Source organism: Miniopterus natalensis, chromosome 5 (assembly GCF_054644295.1).
Source record: "Miniopterus natalensis isolate mMinNat1 chromosome 5, mMinNat1.hap1, whole genome shotgun sequence".
Lineage (NCBI taxonomy): Eukaryota > Metazoa > Chordata > Mammalia > Chiroptera > Miniopteridae > Miniopterus > Miniopterus natalensis.
In genome coordinates this window covers 37,975,587-37,998,197 of record NC_142085.1, presented here as the reverse complement: position 1 = coordinate 37,998,197, position 22,611 = coordinate 37,975,587, and the positions used below count along the sequence as shown (strand labels likewise).

Genomic DNA, 22,611 nt, shown 5'->3' with positions numbered 1-22,611 from the left:
AATCTATAGGACACTGTGAAAGCAGTCCTAAGAGGGAAATTCATAGCATTACATGCCTATCTCAAGAAACAAGAAAAATCTCAAATAAACAACCTAACTTTACACTCAAAGGAACTGGAGAAAGAACAACAAACAAAGCCCAAAGTGAGTAAAGGAAGGAAATAATAAAGATCAGAGCAGAAATAAACAAAATAGAATCTAAAAAACAATACAAAAGATCAATGAAACCAAGATCTGGTTTTTGAAGAGATAAATAAGATTGACAAACCATTAACCAGACTCACCAAGAAAAAAAGAGAGAAGACTCAAAAACAATCAGAAATGAAAGAGAAGTAACAGTTGACACCAAAGAAATACAAAGGATTGTAAGGACATACTATGAACAATAAACTAGACAATCTGGAAGACATGGATAAATTTCTAGAAACATACAATCTTTCAAAACCAAATCAGGAAGAATCAGAAAATCTAAATAGACAGATTATAACTAATAAAATTGAAGCAAAAATAAAAAAACATCCAACAAACAAAAGTCCTAGACTGAATGGCTTCCCAGGTGAATTTGACCAAACATTCAAAGAAGAACTAACACCTGTCCTTCTCAAACTATTCCAAAAAATTCAAGAGGAGGGGAGACTCCCAAGCTGATCTTATCAGGTCAGCATTATCCTAATTCCAAAACCAGATAAACACATGACAAAGGAAGAAAATTATATGCCAATATTTCTGATGAGCATAGATGCTAAACTCCTCAACAAAATATTAGCAAATCAAATCCAACAATACATTAGAAAGATCATACACCATGATCAAGTGGGATTGATTCTGAGGATGCAAGGTTGGTACAATATCTGCAAATCAATAAATGTGATACACCACATAAACAAAATAAGGGATAAAAATCACATGATCATATCAAGAGGTGCAGAAAAGTATTTGATAAAATCGAGCACCCATTTATGATAAAATCTCTCAGCAAAGTGGAAAGAGAGGGAACATACATCAGCACAACAAAGGCCATATGTGACAAACTCACAGCAAAGATCATACTAAATGGGCAGGAACTACAAACGTTTCCCTTAAGATTGAGAACAAGACAGGGATGTCCATTTTCACCACTCTTAATCAACATTGCACTGGAAGTCCTAAAACCTGATCCTTTGGCCTATGGCAGGGATAGCCAACTCAAGCATCTATAGGAGCTTTTCCGAAAATGTAAATAAGTGACCTGAGGGCTGCAGAGTACAGGCCTGCTCCTAGAGGGGGCAGCAGCTACTCAGCTCCAAATAATTACAGTAAGTCCTCACTTAATCTTATCAATAGGTTCTCAGAAACTGCGACTCTAAGCAAAATGATGTAACAATTGGTTTTGATAACAAAACCAATTTTGCCACATTATTTAAAATGCCAATCACTCCAGAAGACGTCACACTGGTGATTAAGAACCTATCAAGGAACAAGGCACAAAGACCAGATGGGGTTTAATCTTTAAGTAACAGATGATTCCAATATTGTTTATGTATTTCTAGGCATTGGCAAAAAGGGGAAAAAAATCTTCTAATTCATTTTATGAAGACAGATTAATATTAATTCCAAAGCCTGATGATATTTAAAGAATGCTAGACCCATCTCACTTAAAAATGCAGGTACAAAAATGTCAACTAAATACATTAGCAAATACAATACAGCTTGCTTCTGTTTTAGGTAGGTCAGGTTCCCAGGACAGACTCTGAAGTAGCAATTGCATGCCAAGGTTTTTTAGGGAGTGCACTTAGGAACACCATCTTTAAGAAAGCGAGAGGCAGGGGTTGGGATCGAGGAAGAAGTTGAACTGCAACACAGTTACGACAATAACTGATGACCAATTCAGAACTTAATTGAGCATCTCTCCCATGGCCAAACCAGATTCTCCTTCTGATTTCTTCCCTATCAGCTACTGATAATTTCATTTATCTATCTAGGTACCATACAAAAAATACTATGAGTTTTTCTTGATTTATCACACTCTTGCATCTCTAAATCAAATGTCACTAATTTATGTATTTTACATCCTATATTTCTCTAATCTACTACTCCTTTCAACCCATAACATCACCACCCTGTCCATGCACTAACCTCTTCTTGATTGGATTCTACCAATAATCCTCAAGTCAGGTTCCTAGGTTTCTGTTTGACTCACCCCATTGCCAAAGGGACTCATCTAATTTGCAAATCTGAGTTTTACTCTAGCAAAGAAAATGCTTTAATAGTTTTTCTTTGCTTCTATAATAAATAGAGTCCAAACTCATCAACTTGGCAAAAAAATTCCTTCTCCCAACCTGGCCTCAACCTGCACTTCCTGCCATTTCCCACCTTTCCCTTATAACAGTATCACACCAATTTTTATTCTCCCACTAAACCTGCTACCTTGGGTGCTGCACCACTGCTGTAGCAGATGAATTCCTTGCTTCATCAGGGAGCTAATTCCCACTCACTCTTCAGTACTCAACCTGTACCTTGTCTTCTAGTTGGTAAACTGCCCCCTCAAAGCTCTCTCACTGTTCTGGACATGCTCCTCTCATAGGAAATATTACTTTGGGGGGAATTATCCCCTATTGTATGTGTCTCATTTACCAGACAATTATTCATCTTTTCATTCCCAGTGCTTGACATACTCAAGAAATAGTAGTTGAATTTTTAGTGAAGATCAGGTGCTAAATGACAAAAAACATTTCCCCGATCTATATATCTAGTAAGCCTGACACCCCAAAATGTAAATATGTATATATATGTGTGTGTGTGTGTGTGTGTGTGTATCTGTGTGTATGTTGATTGGACATCACCATTTTTAGCAAACTCAAGTGCTAGTGCCCAGTGCCTCTTTACCCAGAGCAGGGATCAGCAAGTTTTTTCTATAAAGCTTCACATAGTAAATATAGTAAATTTTACACATAGTAAAAATAGGCTTTTGTGGGCCACATGTTCTCTGTTGCAACTTCTCAAAAATGCTGTTGTACCACAAAAGCAGTCACAAACAAATGAGCACGTCTTTGTTGCAATAAAACTTTATTTATAAAAATAAACAATCACCCAGATAGTGCCTGTGAGCCACAGTTTGCCCACTCTTGACCTAGAGGCTTCTAAACCAACTTTAAAAAACTCCAATCTCTTTCTCCCACAGGAGGCCACATCTCTAGCGATCCCCAAGAAGTTCCAGCACAGTTTGCAAGCACTGAATACCAACATCAATGGGTTGCAGAAAATAGCCTTTGTCATCACTGCCATTAAGAGTATGGAGCAGAGATATGCTTACAGAGTGTTGAGAAAAACACTGACTCACAAAGAGCGGTCACTGAGGATGAAGTAGAGCTTGTGGTCACAATCATGCAGAATCTAAGGCAATATGAAATCAAAGAAGGGTTCTGAAACAGACAGAATGACATGGAACATGGAAATTATATCCAGGTCTGGCCACTGGTCTTGACAACTATGAAGACCTGGAGCAATTGAAGAAGATTCAGGTGCCACTTCTGGGCCTTCACCTCCACGGCCAGCATACCAAGACCACTGTGGCAGTGGCCACACTGCGGGTGTATCCAAGAAGAAATAGTTCTATAGGCCCTGTCTATTAATAAATAGTTATACACCTAAAAAAGTTCAACATCAAGTCACTGGTATTCATGATGCAAAAGTTTCCTTCTCCCACTTTTTGAAAATAAGGATGGTACTTACCCATCACCTGGAAGCTGGAACTTCTACCATTCTTAAAAGTTCTGCTTTCTTGCAAATTAGATCAGCAATGTAATTTACACATTTTTCACAGAATATCGAGATGCAATTTACTAGAATTGGGGGACTATTTAAAGTAACTAGGTTCTCCACCACGGGCTTCTCTTTCTCTTGCTAAGGTGTTTTTCTCTTCTGCTCTCCACTTCTTACTCTTTTCAATGAGAAGATAAAAGTAAAACTGAGCTACAATAGCATGGTTTTTCCTAAGTAATCTCTCAACAGTAGGTCACTGTAGACTTGACTCCACCCAATGGGACTTCTGCCTCTTTGTTCCTCTTTTTTAATCAAACTTTTAAAGTTTTGTTTCTTGTTCCCTACATTTTTGCAAACCTCAGTTCATTTTGATATCTAGGCTTCTGCTACCCCAATGGACTTACCCTTGGTCATGTGCCCTCTCTTCATATAACATTCTGAATCATGGAAGAGGAGGGGTCCCTTCACTGCAGTGGGACAGAAGACTGTGCAGAATTAAGACCTGGAAATAGAATTTTCAGGTGTAGGGAAAAGTATCCAGTTGTGTCGGAATGGGGGCAGGGTAGCTCACCAGGTTTTGGTGTCTATTAGAATGCAGAGCTCCATGAAGGCAGGGTTAGTTTCTGTTTTGTTTTGTTTGTTCACTGTTATATTTCCAGGTCCCTGAATAATGTCTGATACTAAATAAATATATGTTGTATGAATTAAAAATGGTTATCAATAGACAAAGCAAAGATAAGATAAGCGAAGCATCAAGAGTATTCAAGACCATGTAACCAGGGATCCTACCAGGTAACCAGGGATCCTACCAGAGCCTGCTTACAGAATCCAGGACAGGCGACTTGAGCAGACAGAACCAGGCAAGTCTGCTGGCAGGTAGCAGGGCTTTCGCACTGCCAGGGCAGTAGGGACAGAAATGCAATGCCAATTCCAGTTTTTAAATGGGGGCCATATCACTGGGGGTAGAACCAAAGGTGTCTTAAGGCTGATTTCCAGATAGACAAAAGATCCTTAAATTCCCCCCATCTAACCCAGCTTCTGATTATAACCTAAAATTTTGAAATAGAATTTCCTAAATATCTACATGTCAAATTTTTCTTTAGAATCAAAAGCAGTAGTAAAGGCTCTTTGAGAACTTTTCCTATAATCCAATCCCCCTTTGGGCCTGAGCAGAACACTAATACAGTGGAATGCCAAGCTGAATTCAAAGATGTAGCTAGCAGCTACAGTACCTAGCATCCCTGTAGAGTGACCCATGGCAAGTGGGGTTTCAGAAACCTGGGGATCAGGCAAGACAGGACCCGATGATTCCTCATAATGAAATTCTAACTTATCTATATTTCTTAAATTTCACATTTGCTAAGTAAATTTCTTTTAAGTGAGGGTATGTAAAGTATAAACATAAAGAACAAAGAAGGAAAGAGTTTTAACAGGCAAAATAACTAGTCAGGTGTCACATTCTCTTGCAATTGGCCAGGACCATTTCTTGCTCGAAGGTTGTATCTCTAGTTCCTCACTCAGTGCCCACTAGCAACCAATAAAAATTTGTTGGATGGGTGAATAAACAAATGAATGAAATAACCAACCAATTAAAATAATTTCACATTGTTTTGCTTATTTCAATTTGTGTCAGGTTTGTTTTAGTGTAACTCAAGGTCTTCATTGAGAGGTGCCTCAGTGCTCGTTTGCGTCAAGGTCATAGTCAGTGGTGGGTCCCTGCGCTCCCTACAGCACAGCAGGATGCTGCTAAAAAAGCAGGTACAAGAGTAATGTTCCCTCAACTTACCAGTCATTTTTCTCTATTATATTTTTTAAAAGGATTTGAGCAAGATTCTTGAAAAGGCTCTTTAAAAAATAACATGTCATGTGCCAAGCATGTAATAGCTGAGGTATTTTCATTGTAGAAAAATAATGAAAAAAACAAAATGACAAAATTCTACTATAAATTATATAATACTTTTTAAAATCTATATATAACTTTTTAATCATAACACATGCACACATTTGTTTAAAAAAAAGTAATTATACATATGTGAGAGGCATACTTATGTCATAGTCTTCAAGATTGAACACCAGTTTATCCATTTGTTAGCTTTATGATCTTAAGCAACTTAACCTCTTAAGGCTCTTTCCTCACCTGTGAAAATGGGGGTGATCACTATACCTACCTCACAGCATTTCTGTGAGGATTAAATGAGATGATGTATGCAATGGGCTTGGCACAGTGTAGTATATGTAGCACAGTAACTATTAATACTTTTATTTGAATTACAGACATACTTGTTGTAGATATTGGGTCACATGCTATTGATGTAATTCAATGGTTTCTGAGGCATCTGAAGTCCACAGATTAGGAAACATTGTGACAAAGCAGGAACTGTGACATGAGGTACCTTAGAAAGAATAACAGAGCTGCAGCTTGGAACTTGGAAGACAGTCAGAGCAGACTCCTCTCAGGAGCTGTGCTGGCAAATGGAGAGCTTCTGGGTGATCCTGTCACTAAGGACAGAGTCGACACCCCTAACTGGATTCGTTCCTGAGAGCTGGGCACCACTGCTGATGAGAGTGCTGTCAAGATGTTCAGTAGTGGCCTGCCCCAGGGGACTCTGCTGACCACACATGCCAATGAGCATGGCTCAGAGAAGGGGGACTCAGGAAATTTAAAGATTCAGGGTCTCTCAGAAACAACTCAACTGCCCATCAGGAGATGAGTGGATAAAAAAGCTGTGGTACATTTACACCATGGAATACTAGGTGGCTGTAAAAAAGAAGGATCTCTTACCTTTTGCTACAGCATGGAGGGACCTGGGGAATATTATGTTAAGCAAAACAAGTCAGTCAGAGAAAGACAAATACCACATGATCTCACCTATACGTGGAATCTAATGAACAAAATAAACTGACAAACAAAAATTGGTGCAGAGGCATGGATGCATGGAACAGACTAATACATCTCTGGTGGGGCAGGAGAAGACTGGAAGGAATTAGCCAAAGAACGTATCTGTGTATATGCATGGCCCATAGACACAGACAGCAATGTGGTGAAGGCCAAAGGGAGAGAGTAGGGGACTGGTGGAAGGGGTAAAGAGGGGGAAATGGAGGGCATCTGTAATAGAGTCTACAGTAAAAGAAAAAAATTTAGGGTTTCTGATCCTCTCTTCCCATTGTGGCCTTTGGCTTGCAAAGTGTGAGCCCTGAGTGTCCATGCAACATGCAATAGAAGGGGTGAAAAAATTATGCTCCATCAGTACACCTCCATTAGGAAGGGTCAGTCATCTTTTCCCACCGAGAAAGCTGGAAGCCAGAAGCTGGATGAGGCTTCAAACCAGTCTGGAGGTTTGATCTAGAACCTGGCCCTCAGGTTTCCAGGGGATTATTGGAGTGTTTTTTCCTGGGATGGATGCCAGAGTGTCCTCTTCAAATGCTCCGTTAAAATAGTAATGCTACGGCTGCTGCTCATTTTTATGCATTTACATGTACTGGCCGCATCACTTTTTTGATAATAATACCTTTACAATAACTAATGAGACATATTAGGTGACATTAAATAATAATGAAAAATCTCCCAAGATTGGGAAAAAGGTTGCTCAGTCTCTGAGGCTCAATTTTGTGATCTGAAAATGAGGCAGTAGAAGCAGAGTTTTCGGGGTCACTTTCAGCTCTCACATTCGCTGATGAGACCACTCTAAGGTCAGGTCACAGGTGTAAAAGCCACAGGTGTGTGACCTCCGTATTTCTCCTTTTATGCCTCTGGAACCTTTTCTGTTTCACCCTGTTGTGTGTCCTCCATGACATGCTTCAACAAACAGTACCCATCACCAAGGCTTCTCCCTCCCCTGATACTGGCAATTCACTAAGGATTTTAAATTCTGGTACAAAACTCCATTTCCAAATCGTTAAGAAAGATCACATTCTCTAATAGCTTAGAGTCCTTCAGTTTTCACTTAGTCCAGTTACTTTCTAGACTGAGACTGGATATAAATATTTTCATAGTCCTGTCCGTGAAATACTTGTGAATTTTCCCACAAAATTATTAGCCCAAATGCAATCATTTCCTTCTTCTGATGGAGATTTGTCTTATTTTTAACAAATGACCACTTTCACAGACAATTATACAGTCCTCTTTCCAACTCAGTTTATTTCTCTCTAAATTTCTTAGTAAGAAAAAATTTCTTAAATACCTCATTTTGGAATTCAGGGCAGCTATTTTGTCCTTTCGTTTCTTTCCTTCTAAGTTCAATATTCTTTTTCCCAAATGAAAATAGTAGTGATTATATGAATCAATTGTTATGCCAGTTATTTTCTATATTATTGTTTGATGATAGATATACATCTAGTTCAGACATCACAAAACAAACCTGGGACTTTTCTTTTGCACATGAGTATCACTATCACATAGCATGAGACTGAAAACATGAGAATGGAATACTGTTTGTTTCCAAAAAATAACACCACACAACAAAATTATACAATAAAGCTGCATGTAGAAAGAATATCACAGTATTCTTTTAAAAATCAGAAAGATTGTCAGTTGGAAGTACACTCAATATATTTAAAATGGAGCCAGATATTACAGTTAGGACAAACGTATCAAAGTCATATTTTTTTTTAAGTATAAGTAATGTTTACATTAACCATTACATGGAAGCTATTTTATAGGCTCTTCAAAGCATAAAGGGATGGAATTTGAATTTGATATCTTCCAGTTCGAGGTTCTTTTATTCTACATCAGTATCATGCGAGGCTGTGTTTGCATTCTGTAAGTGGTTGGTGAACTGTTTAAATCCAATAGCTCAATTGTAGAGTATAACAGAGGATAGGCTTTCTGATCGAAGTGTCTATACTTCCAGGAAATAAGAATAAAATGAATCATTTAACCAAATGAAAAGTACGCATGTTGCCTATATAACTTACTCTTAATATTTTTTGTCAACTAGAACACACAGCCTGATATTTAAAGTAAATATGGTTTATGTTCACATGTTGCTTGAGAAATTGAAAATGGGTAAACGTTCAGTTCCTGATCTGAATTTGTATAAGGTACATTAGACAACAGCACAGGGCCCTGGTTAAAGTGCTCAGAGCCGTTCACAGGGCTGCAAACACCAGTTCTTGATAGTTTATTTCAAAACCAGTTTCATAAAAACTCAGCTTCTAAGATATGTGCCCAATAAACAATATAGAGCTTTAAACAGATTTCTCAGCTAATCTATACCATTTTTAGTCTAGTTTTATAAAAGTTAGTATATGTCCTAGACATTAAAATAATAGACTGCTCTTACTAATATGTAAAAAGCATAAAGTTTAAAATAGAACTAAAACACACATAAACTGTGTAAAAGTTAAATTAAAGCACCAAGAGTCAATATTCTCATCACTTTCACCATAAAGCTCAAGCAATGACCAAAAGCCTACACAGAATTGCTGGCATTCAATTTTTCTGACCTCTGAACACGGCAGTTTCATGATGTCCAACCCAATATAAAATGGGAATATGACAGGCTGGTATATGACTTAAACTAGTTGTTCAGAGTACATTTTTCCAGTTGGAAGAAAATCATTTTAGGATTGGACACAGCTTTTAGATGCTGAGAACCGAGCCTCCACAGCAGGTCACTCTGACTTAGGCAATGACCCCTCTGATGCAGCTTTTTAAGAGAAGGTGGGATAGACCCTCAGAGCAGTTTTCAGACTTTTCAAAACCTGGAAGGCCCATAAGCAAGAGAAAGGAAAGGTTTTCCTAGGGCTATAACATCAACATGCTAACAATTGAGGTTAGTAGGCAATGTTACTTAACTCACTTTTACCATTGCTTCGAATCTTAAACTAAAAATGAAAACTTTATTAAAGGTTTTTGTGGGAATTAAATGAAATCATGTCTCTAAAGGACCTTCCACCTGAAAACTGCTACAAAGTGTCCCTTCACTTCTTACTCTCTCATGGCTTCTCAGGGTTTGACCACAAATCTTGTTAAGTGAGGGAAAAGGTCTCAAGGTCCTGCAATAGAGCCTAGAATGATTACTGGAATAGCAGTCAGCAAGTGTGTGTCAAAGGGTGCCCTTCAAATGCAAAGGTTGCTGTATTTTTCTTTCCCTCTCTAGGAATATATTTACCTTTTCTCTCCTTTCTTCCTCAACTAGCATGATTTCTAACCAAGGTAACATGGCTTCCTCCCAGCACTGCCCTAAGCTGGTCTGAGGGATGTCACCAATGACCTCCCTTGGTTCTAAATTCAACGTACACTTTAGAGTGGCAGCACAGCATCGGATATTTCTTGGTGCTCTCCCTTCCCTCCGATTCTGCCGCTTGTTTCCTGGTTTACCTCTGTCTCCACTCATCTTCTTTTCCTCTGGTTCCCCCTTTAAGTGTCAGTGCTCCCCAGAGTTCCATGCTGTTTCATGAGTTTCTCCATGACTTTCTTCAAAGTCATGATTTCCACTACTACCTACACATATTCCTATACCTGTATCACCATTCAGGTGGTCGGCTCTAGCCTTGGGCCTATAAGTCCAACTGTCAAATGAGTAGTGCCACTTGAGTGTCCCAAAGACATCTCCAAACTCCCCAAACTTCTGTGCTCCCATGGCACTGTGCAGATGACTTATCCTAGCATTCATCATTCTAGGGGTTTAAAAAAATATCATCATTATTTCATTGCAGGCAGGGACTATTTTTTATTCAACTTAGAATTCCTAGCTCCTGGCAAAGTACTGGCACATAGCATTCCCTAAATATGAATGAGAAAGTGCACGTCTTGTGACGCTGGGGAATTTGACCTAGGGCACCTCTACTCTGCCTGGAGTGTTTCCTTCTTTCCTTGGCTCCTCAGCATGTCTGGACTGTGTTTTGGTTACTGGGTTGCTTTGTTTTCAAGGTTCTGATTGTTGCTGGGTGATTTCCTTGGGACTCCCTCCTGGTTGCTACGCTTCACAGTGTGAGATTTCTATCCACAGTTAAATGTTCACATTTTTTATCTGCCTCTGGAATGGAATGGGGCCTCAGAGAAGCTCAGTTGCAACCACACATATATTTGTGGACTATAATGAGCAGGGAAGGAGTTTGGCAGGAATTGCCTTATCTCTGCCCAGAGTCTGCCCTCCTGTCTTGTTTCACTGGTTGCTTCCTCAAAAAGAATCTTACTTTTCCCTGCTCAACTCCAGTTTGAATGTTTCCATTGGTAATGGATCTATTAACTTAAAAAATGAGGAAGTTTATTAACCTCAAAATAAAATTATTTTATTTTATTGAGAATTGAAGCTGTTCTCTAGCTTTTGTGGGATAAGGTTTTTTTGTTATTGCTTTTCTTTTAAACTTTAAAACAAATAGTCTTTAACTGACCTTTTTTATGGAAGACTTCTACTAAAACTAGGATTTGAGAGAGACAGATTATTTGCCTTTTACAAACATGGTATAGTAAGCTAACTTCATCTGGAAATGTTGAGAACTAAGATATTCTGATTCATTGAATACTCTAATCAATCCAAAAATATTTCTTAAGTGCTTTCTCAACACTGTCTTAGGCATCAAGAGGAAAACAGAAGATTTTACAATACAGCTAGAGGTGAGAAGTCTAAGACCCTTGCAGTAATTTGTGACCAACTTAAGACAATAGTAGCAAACCAGATAAATCCTTAAAAGGGCCCTAAAACTGACAAAAATACTACATATATCCCTCCGGTCAATTTATTCTCCCAAATTAGCATTTAAATCTTCTCCACTGTCCTCCAACTTCAGATTCAATGCTGTGACTGCTACTGTCATAACCACCAACTTCACCTCTACTCCTCTCACCTTCCCCACTCTCATAGGGTGACCTTAACTTATAGGAGAGAAAATAAACATAGGAGCCCTCCGAAACTTATGCATCCTCCTGATACCAAATACATCAACCAATACCTATCCCTTTCTTATATAACAAAAGTATAAGGCAAAATCCTCCATAACATGATAGATTGCTCCCATCTCTTCCTTTTCAGAATTTATAAATAAGGATATCTATCCTTTCTTATTTTTTTCACCTTTTCTTCACTCCATTATAATTTCCCAACAGTTTTTAAGCATCTTCAAGACTTCCATTTAAAAACTACTTCTCTCAACTCCCATTCCCCCCACAGAGACTGTGCTATATTTCTCTGCCCCTTCGCAGACATATTTGGCAGAAGAACTGTCTACACATGCAGCCTCCCCTTCCTCAACTTTCATTCACTCATTAACCCAATCTGGCTCTGCCCCATCACTCCACCAAAAGAGTGCTAGTAAATGAGACTGAAGTGCTCCATGTAGCTAAATTCAATAGGTATTTTCAGAGAGCTTCAGTTATCACATAATAATAATTTACAGATCCATTCATGAGAGGTGACCCCAATTCTGAGGCTAGACTCGCCGCACTTGAGTCATACCTCTACCATTTCATACTTCCACATCTCAGAATTTATCGAACACCTATGCTGTGGTTTCATCCTATAAAAAAAAGTAAATAATACATAACTAACCTCAAAGACCTGTAGGTATCTCTTACACACATATATAACTTAGTTGCAATAGAGCCTAGAAATCACTATTTTATATTTAGCCCCAATTTTTCTTCTGAACTGCATACTGGACTGACATATTGAACTGCATACTGGACACTTCCACTTGGATATCTCAAAGGTACTGTATTCATTTTCTATTGTTGCTGTAACAAAGTACCACAAACTTAGTGGTTTAAAACAACTTAAATTTATCTTACAGTAGTTCTGAAGGTTAGAAGTTTGACATGGGTCTCAATGGGCTAAAATCAAGATCCCTATAGGACTGATTTCCTTTCTGGTTCAAGAGGAAAACCTATTTCCTTGCCTGTTCCATGGTTCCTTCTCCATCTTCAAAGCCAACCACATTGCATTTCTTTCTCTGACTCTCTTCTGACTCAACCTTCACTTTTTTTTTTGAGATGTAATTCACACACCATAAAATTCACTATTTTAAAGTGTAAAATTCAGTGGTTAGTATATTTATAAAGTTGTACAAGCATCACCAGTAATTCCAGAACTTTTCTATCACCCTAAAAAGACATCCTACTCCCTTGAGCAGTCTTCATTCCTCCCTCTCCCAGCCACCAGCAACCACTAATCTATTTTGCATCTCTATAGATTTGCCTATTATGGACATTTGATATAAATGGAAACATACAATATGTGGCCTTTTGTGTCTAGAACTTTCACTTAGTTCATCCATGTAGTAACATGTGTCAGTACTTCACCTTTTTTATGGCTGAAAATATTCCATTGTATGAATATAATCACATACTTCCTATCCATTCATCAGTTGATGGGCATTTGGGTTGTTTCCACTGTTTAGCTGTTATGAATAATGCTGTTAGGAGCATTCATGTACAAGTTTTTGTATGAACATGTGTTTTCAATTTTCTTGAGAAGAATCTAATAGAATCATATTATAACACTATATTTAACCTTTTCAGGAAGTGCCAAACCATTTTCCAAAGTGGCTGAGCCATTTTACATTCCCACTAGTAGTGTAGGAGGATTCTAATTTCTCCATACCCTCACTAACACTTATTTCCCTTTTTTCTTTTCTTCCTTTCTTTGTCTTATTTTAAAATTTTTTAATTATTTTTTAAAATTTCTAGAGTCATTTAGTGGCTGTGAAGTGGTATCTCATTGTGGTTTTCATTTGCATTTTCCTAAGGACTGATGATGTTGATTATGTTTTCATATGCATATTGGCCATATATATATCTTCTTTGCAGAAATGTCTACTCAGATCTTTTGCTTCTCTTAAATTGTTTCTTAACATTTTCATTGTTGAATTATTAAAATTATTTTTATATTCTGGATGTTAATCTCAGGTATATGATGTGAAAATATTTTTCTCCATACTGTGGGTTCTCTTTTCACTTTTTGGATAGTGTGCTTTGATGCACAAAAGTTTTTAATTTTAATGAAGTCCAATATACCTTTATTTTCTTTGCTTATACTTTTGGTGTCTTATCTAAGGAGCCAGTGCCTAGTCGAAGGTCACAAAGATTTACTCCTGTTTTCTTCTAAGAGTTTTATAATCTAAGCTCTTACATTAAGGTCTTTGATTCATTTTGAGTTAAATTTTTTTATATCGTGGTGAAAGGGGGTTCAAATTCCTTCTTTTGCCCATGGATATCAAGCTGTCCCATCACTATTTTTTGAGAAGTCTATTTCTTTCTCATTGAATGGTTTTGGGACCCTTGTCAAAAATCAATTGACAAAAATAGATGTATGAGTTAATTTCTGAACTCTCAACTCTATGCCACTGATACATATGATTATGTTTATGCCAGTACCACACTGTTTTGAATTAGGGTTTGAAATCAGGAAGTGAGACCTCTAACTTTGTTCTTTTTCAAGATTCTTTTGACTATTTTGAGTTCCTTGAAATTCTGTGTGAATTTTAGGATCAACTTGTTTATTTCTGTAAAAAGTAACTGGAATTTTAATAGGGATTGCATTGTATCTGTAGATTTGGGTGGTACTGCCATTTTAACAATAGTAAGTCTTCCAACCCAAGAACACAGAATGTCTCACCATTTATTTAGGCATTCTTTAATTTTTTCATTAAAGTCTTATAGTCTTTAGTGTGCAAGTCTTGTGCCTCTTTGGTTAAATTTATCCCTGAGTAAATGTATTTTATACTTGTTTATGCTATTGTCAGTGAAATTGTTTTCTTAATTTAACTATCAGATTGTTTATTTTAATGTATGAAATACAACTCACTTTTGCACATTGATCTTGTATAATGCAAATTTGCTGAAATTTGCTATATTAGCTTTTTTGTGGATTCTTTTGTGTTTTCTCTATATAAGATTATGTCATCTGCAAATAGCGATAGTTTTACTTCTTCCTTCCCATCCTGGATGCCTATTTCTCCCCCACCCTCACCAAACAGAAGTGGTCAGATCAGACATCCTTTGCTTGTTCCTGATCTTATGGGGGAAAACTTTCAGTCTTTTATCATTAAATATAATATCAGTTGTGGGTTTTTCACAGATGCCCTCTATTAGTTTGAGGAAATTCTGTCTGCCCTTAGTTTGTTGAATATCTTTATCATTAAAGGTTATTAGATTTGGTCAGATGCTTTTTCTGCTTAAGATGATCATTTCTTAAAATAATCATGAGGGGTTGTTTTCTTTATTCTGTTATATGATGTATCTCGATTTATTTTTGTATGTTGAAACAACTTTGAATTTCTGGAATAAATCCCACTTGGTCATGGCTTATAAAGCTTTTTATATATTTTTGTATTTGGTTTACTTGTATTTTGTTGAAGAGCCACATGGGATATTGGTCTGTAGTTTTCTTTTCTTATGATGCCCTTATCTGGTTTTGATATCAGGTTAATAGTGGCCTCACAATATGAATTAGGAAGTTTTCCTTTCTCTTCTATTTTTTTTTAAAGAGTTTGGGAAGGATTGGTGCTAATTTTTTATATACTTGCTAAGATTCATTAATGAAGCCATATGCTCCTGTAATTTTCTTTGATGGAAAGTTTTTGACTACTAATTAAAACTCTTTACTTGTTAGAGACCAGTACATAGTTTCTACTTCTTCATGAGTTGGTGTTGGTAATTTGTGTCCCCTCTTTTATTCTTGATTTTAGTATTTTGAATATTCTTTTTATCATGGTCAGTATAGTTAACTGTCAATTTTGTTGATCTCTTCAAAGAACCAACTTTTGGTTTTATTGATTTTCTACATTATTTTTCTATTCTGTATTTTATTCATTTCAGCTCTAATCTGTATTACTTCTATCCTTCTGGTTACTTGGGATTTAGTTTGCTACTTTCTTATACCTTTAGTTAGAAGTTTAGGTTATTGATTTGACATATTTCTTCTTTTTAAAATGTAGGTGCTTACAGCTATAAATTTCCCTCTGATCACTATTTTTGCTGTATCCCATAATTTTTGGTATGTTATATTTTAACTTTCATTAATCTCAAAGTATTTTCTAATTCCCCTGTGGTTTCTTTTTAAAATCATTGGGTCTTTAGATGTGCGCTTTTAAATTTCAACATATGTGTGAATTTTCAAAATTTCCATCTGTTTTTGATTTCCACTTTCCTTTCATTGTGATTGAAAGGAAATATTTTGTATAATTTCAGTCCTTTTAAATTTATTGAGACTTGTTTAATGGCTTACCATATGGTTTATTCTGGTGAATGTTCCATCAGCACTGGAGAAGAATATATATTCTGCTGTTGTTGGGTGGAGTGTTCTGTTGAGTCTAGTTGGTCAAATCTATCTCCTTACTGATCTTCTGTCGACTTACCTATTCATTATGGCAAGTGAGATATTGAGGTCATCAAGTATTATTGTTAGATCATGTATTTCTCTGTTTAATTTTGTCAGTTTTGCTCCACATACATTGAGTTTCTGTTAGGTACATGTATATCTACAGAGTCTCCTTAACCTATTATGGGGTTATAGCCTAGTAAACCCAATGTAAGTTGAAAATATAAGTCAGAAATGCATTTAATACACCTAAACTACCAAACATTATATCTTAACCTAACCTACTTTAAACATGCTCAAAGCACTTACATTGTTCTACAGTTGAAAAATCATCTAACACCAAGCCTATTTTATAATAAAGTATTGAATATCTCATATAATTTATGTAATTATGGCTTGTAATCCTCATGCTAGGCAATTATTTTTAACTTTAACTCAAGAGTAATTGCCTTTCTCTTTTCCTTCTCACCAGAAGCAGGAGACATATGGGTGTTTTGTACACATGAGGGGACACAAAAACACAAAACACAATATCCACAAAACCCTGACAGCACAGTACACTGTAGAGCATTGGTTGTTTACCCTAATGATTACATGGCTTACTGAGGTTTGTGGCCCACTGCTACTGCCCAGCATCATGAGAGAGCATCATACCAAATATTACGAGCTGGGAAAAAATTAAATTTGAAGAATGACTTCTAATGAATGCATATCACTTTTGCACATTGTAGAGTCAAAAATCTTAAGTCGAATCACTGTAAATCAGGGACTGTCTACATATTTGTATTTTCCTGGTAGATTAAACTTTTATCATTACAAAGTGTTCATCTTTGTTTCTAGGAATGATTTTTTACTTTAAGTCTATTTCGTCTAATATTAGTACAGCCACTATAGTTCTCTATGGTTACTATTTGCAGGTATCTATTTTCCATCCTTTTGACCTATGTGTGTCTTTCTGTCTTGAGTCTCTTGTAGTCAGCAACTAGTTTGGGTCATGTTCTTTAAAAATCCACCTGTCAATCTTTATCTTTTAATTGGAGAATTTAATTCGTTTAATGTAATTACTGGTGAGATAAGATTTACATCTTCTATTTTGCTATTTGTTTTCTATATGTCATGTCTTTTGTGTTTTTCAATTCCTCCATTACTGACTTCTTTTGTGCCAAATTGATATTCCCTAATGTGCCATTTTAATTCTCTTGTACTATTTGTACATATTTTACTATGTATTTCTGAGTTATTTTCTTAGTGGTTTCCCTGGGGATTACTATTAATATCTTAAGGTCAACCAGTTAGCAATCTTAATTCCATCTGCAACCTTAATTCATCTTTGCCATGTAAGATAATTTACTAATGGGTTCCAGAGATCAGGATGTGGACATATTGAAGGACCATTATTCTGCCTACTATAGATATCTAAAAGTCAGTATGTCCAAGACCTTTTCATTAAATATGTGCTCACAAACACACATCACACACACACACACACACACACACACACACAGATACATGCACACTAATAGATCCCACAAAATAAATAAGCAAATGAGAACCTCCTGGTACTCTTCCAGGGCTTCCCTACCTCCACAGCTGGCTGAATCACCTGTGTAGCTGAGTAAACTAGGCTTAAGAGGAATCTTTGACACCTTCCCCTCTATCACTCTCCAAATCCCACTCATCATTCAATCTTAGCGATTTACTTCATCCAAATTTTCTGTATTTCTACTTTCATCACCCTCTTCTAAGCCATTTTTATTAAACTTTTCTTCACTATTATGCCCTAAAAAAGCCTACTTAGATATTTTTCCTAATTGCCTCGCCTATGAAATGTTAATACCACAGATAGTACAATGTAGCTGTGATTTATACATAAAAAGAGTATGTCTAACGCTTAATCTCTTTATTCAATACTGAGTGAAGAATGACTTAGTAGAATTTCCAAGTTAAAAGATAAATTAAACAGCTACCAATATTTAGCTTTAAAACTGTATATGCTGAGTAACTTCAAATGTAATTTATATGCTTATAAATTGTAATGTGTCAAATATATGCATTCATATAAATACAGAAATAATAACAATGGAGTTAAATTTTAAAATAACATGAAACTATTTTCCAGCAAACATAAAACTATTGAAAATTTTAATTAATTTCTTTAAAATTATTTTTAGAGAAGTTAGCTTTTAACTTTTGCTTGGTATGAGAAAACACTTTAATGTAATTAGCTGCTAGATATCCATTCGAATATTGTTGATATTTTTTTCTTTTCAGCATTTGATGGAATGGATGATGCATTGGTTAACTTTTGTCTAATTAAATAATAAACTATAAACTATTTTTATTTAAATCTCAAAGTCCAATTCACACACAAAACCATAAAAATCAAACATAAACAATATCTATAAGGTGGTCAATAGCAGCCCACAGCCATTCTTAGGTCATCTCTTGCAATATAATTCAGAACCAAATAGCCATACAAGAGAAAGTCCCCAATCATAGCTATCTCTTCTGTAGTTGTCTAGCATTGATCTTGCATACACTTTGTATATCTTTCATGAATTCAATGCCAATGCTGCTCATATGCTACCTCCAAACAACACCAAAAACCAATGAGAGAAATTAATTACTAAGGCCATAACATTTTATCAGTTAGGGTTGAGCTTCTAAGGGCCACAAATCAATGTAACAATTAAGGGGGTTATTTTTGCCCCCACTGAACTAATTTTTGTCTTGTTGAGGGCGATAGTCACCCATGTTGAAAGTTCATGGTCTAAACAATCATCATTTATTACTAGCATTCTTAAAATAATCTCCTGCTACATCTTACTACTTTCTTTTTGCCACTCTGATCTATTCTTCACAATGCTGCGAAATGATCTTTTAAAAACATAAACTTTAATTACCCCTCCTCCTTCAATGCTTCCAGTGGCTCTCAGAATAATGCCAAAAAGCCCAACCCTGCTTTAAAATCATGCATAACGTGGTTTAAATTCACATCATCTCATAACAACCTCCAACCCAATCTGCACTCCAGTAACATTGGCCTTCATTTCTCTGAACTCTGACCACAGGGACTTTACATATGCTGTTCTCCTGCCTGAAAGCTTCTTCTCTGCCATCTTTGCTTATTTAAAGGAGTTTTCTTCAGATTTTTGCTTAATAATTCCTTCTTCAAGGAATCCTTTCTTGTTATCCCCAACATCAGCAAACCTGCTTTTAAAAAATAACTTTGATACCACCATACCCTCCCTTCAATAACACTCATCAGTTATAATTTTATATTCATTTGTGTTATTAGTTCTACAGTCTCTAATAAGTTTCCAATATTTTTTCACCAGTATCTCCCCAGTATCTAGCATAAATCTGTCACAAAATAGGTATTCAATGAACTTATTGAATGAGTGCATAATTGATTAATTTTGTGCTAAAGAACTTAAAAGATTGAGCAGTTCAAAGTAGTAAGAAAGAAAAATAAATGAAAGCCATAACATAATAGTCAGCAAAGGCTTGTTGAGGCAAAAGTACGACTATTTTAACAAATATAAAGTACAAAAATGAGAAGTATGACTCTAGACCTTGATTCTTCTATTAAATTGTATTCTGGAAATCTTACTTTAAAGTCCAATTATACAAATTATGTTTGACTGAGAGCAGCCATATTGTCACCTTAGAATGCTAGCATATGTAGTAAATGCTAAAATTTTTCCAAATATAATGTCTTTGATTCTTCAGATCACATCCTGGGAACATGCAGTGCCTTAGGACATCGCAAGCCACAATTATCACAGCACAACTCAGCAGTCACAGACAACACAAGCTTGCTTTTAGGGATGTCAAAACTGCTGCACCAGCATTTTGCCTCCCAGCCTTCTGCTGCGCTCTGGGCTGACGACAATGCCCCGGCATACAAACAGGCAGCCAGAGGAGCTCTCATAAGCCTTAGGGTGTGAAGGCAGCCACTAACCTCTATCAACAGAAAATGGCTTTCATGTCATTTATGGCATAAGTGTTTAATGCTGTCCATGCTGAGGACAGCATTAATGTAGTGAAAACTATGACAGATTTTAGTCAGAAAGTTGGGACTCATTCCTCCCTCATCATTAACCAGTTTGGTGACCTTAGAAAATGCATTTGACCTCTTTATACCTCTATAGAACATTAAACCAGATAAGAAGTTGAAACATTTCACTACTAAGCTCTCCAGTTAATAATATTTAACCATGGGCCTTGTCCTTCAAAATATTATATAGAATAATATTTAGATAATAGAAAAAGTCACTTAGCAATAATTGGTTGTTTTGTTAAAAATTCTGACAAATCCCTAAGGAGGATTAGGAATGGTGGTGACAGAAATGACGGAAGCTGCGTTAGGCAGAGAACAGGGTAGGTGATTGGGCTAGAAGGAGATGTCAATTTCCTCAGGTAATTAAGCAGCATTTCATGTTCTGTTTTTATAGAACAAAATCCTATAAAACTTAGCACATTAGGAAATAAAGCCCAGCAAGAGTATCTATAACTTTTTCTAGGCATTCTGAAATATTGAAAATAGCTCAAGATACCCTAATATCGCCTTTGTAATTATTTAAAGATCTCAGGCCATATACCACTGTACAAGAGGATCCCGGAGGTCTCTAGAAAAAGTGTAGTCCAAAATAAGTTTTCATTAAATGAGCTTTGGGATCACTGACTTCTGTAATTAAATTAGGGAATTTTTTTAAAAATATATCTTTATTGATTTCAGGGAGAGGTAAGGAGAGGGAGAGACAGAGATAGAAACATCAATGATGAGAGAGTCATTGATCAAGCCCGCAACCCGGGCATGTGCCCTGACGGGGAATCGAACCCCGATCACCTGGATCCTAGGTCGATACTCAACCGCTGAGCCACGCCTGGCCGGGCGGGCAATTTTTTATGGAAGGGAGCAGTTATCCCTTGTCCATATAAAATTACATGTAAAAAGTTAAATTATACAATTCAAGGGAAAATGTATCTTTCTTGCAAGTATTCCTTTTATAAATATTTTCTATTAGTGATTTAAATTCATTTACATCATGCATTCTCACTGGGGGCTACTGCATCCAACAGGACAAAAATTGTTCCTTGGGAAGTGTTAAAAAATATCTTAATATTACAATGAACATGGCCCTTCAAAACACAGTTCTATCTGATAAAATCTTATTCTTTAGTATTTCATTCCTGTTGCTGGGTTTGGGGTTTTTAGGGGTATCACATGAGGAACACTGACACTAATTTCAAGAAGGGCACACAAAACCTCTGCCAGATCAGCCCTACGATGGCTGCAGAAAAGTCTGTCGATCAAGGACTTTCCCTTGCTCCATCTCAGTGAGAGGTGGCCTGCGCATGGCTACAGGCTGCCGCCGGCCTTGTGAATGCTTTTATGTTTGTTCTTTATGCTTTTGTGTGTTAGCTGGATTTTGAGAACTAAATAAAAACAGTTTATATCTTATTATTTAAGTCAACACAAAGTATTTAATATGTTACCAATTATGTGAAATGCTGAAAAAATGTCAGCAATATCTGCATGAATAGCTAACAGCAAAAATAAAAATTATATTCTCATATCAAGCAAAAGCCTAAAGTTAAGTTTACTAAAAATAATTAGGAAATTAATTTGATTCTTTTCAATTGTTTTACTTTTGCTGGAAAAATAACACTTTGAGTGATTTAAAAAAAAAAATCAGTTACATTACTACCATTATTATGTACTTATTGCCAGGCTACTAACTACATTGTTAGGCTTTGTCCCCTCTCTAGAATGTAGTTCCTTTAGACTTTTTCATTCAATAGCTCTGTCATTTTAAAAATATGCTTTTCTAAATTTCTCTATTTTTTTTCAATTTAAGTATGGACATGACTTTCTACATCTTAACTGGAGCATAATGCCACTTATTTTAATTTTGCCACTTTGATAAAGGAGAAAATACCATACAAGAATTCTATATGTTTGAATTAAACATATTTAAGGACGGAGGGACACATTGGCAGCTGAGATGAGGATTATTTCTCCTGTCTAAAGACACTGACACACCAGGCAATTGACTCTGATGGGAGTCTCAGTACAGGGAAGTAGTTAAAATGAAATTTTTAGAAATGAGCCACAACACTAGAGACAATAGTGATTCTCAGATTGTGGGGCTAAAGCTCTTCAAATCCTTATATAAAATCAGTTGATTCTCACTTTCGAACTAAAATGAAGGTGTGAAGCCTCATTAGGGCCTTTTCTTTTTGGTCTAGTAAGAGATGTTGGTTAAAATAGTGTAAAATGCCAGATCAAAAATCTAGAAAGGAGTTCTAGTTTCTGATGTCCTTATATGGTGGCCCTATGTGCAGCACAGGTTATAGAGCCAGGCAGAGCATGTGTCCTTCTGAAGTTGTATTCTGATAAGTGATCATGTCCCTGAACTGAGGGGTTCCTGAATGTGATGAGTTAGCTGAAAAGTGTTAAAAAAAAATCTGAATAGAAAAAATATATAATCATTTTGCTGTGTAATAAGATTTGATTTATTATATTGAATGTTTCTTCCTGCCTTCATCCTAAAGCTTTAAAACACTTCTTTGGAAACCACTGATCATTTCACAAAGCATTTCT

At 36.3% G+C, this 22,611-nt stretch overlaps 1 long non-coding RNA gene and 1 pseudogene across 3 annotated transcripts in view; one reads left to right on the top strand and one right to left on the bottom strand.

Moving 5' to 3' along the window:
- The window catches only part of LOC148093078 (small ribosomal subunit protein uS13 pseudogene), a 32,863-nt pseudogene extending 29,274 nt beyond the window's left edge, over positions 1 to 3,589 (top strand).
- Positions 1 to 22,611, bottom strand: part of LOC107532847 (uncharacterized) — a 195,751-nt gene that overhangs the window by 164,604 nt on the left and 8,536 nt on the right. Inside the window, exon 4 of one of the 3 annotated variants that reach the window (XR_015714569.1) lies at positions 7,555 to 8,584. The exons of 1 other annotated variant lie outside the window; for it this stretch is intronic. This is a non-coding gene — a long non-coding RNA (uncharacterized LOC107532847). Of the gene's footprint in view, positions 1 to 7,554; positions 8,585 to 22,611 lie in introns of those variants that run through there. One more of the 3 variants, XR_015714571.1, reaches the window with a different exon arrangement.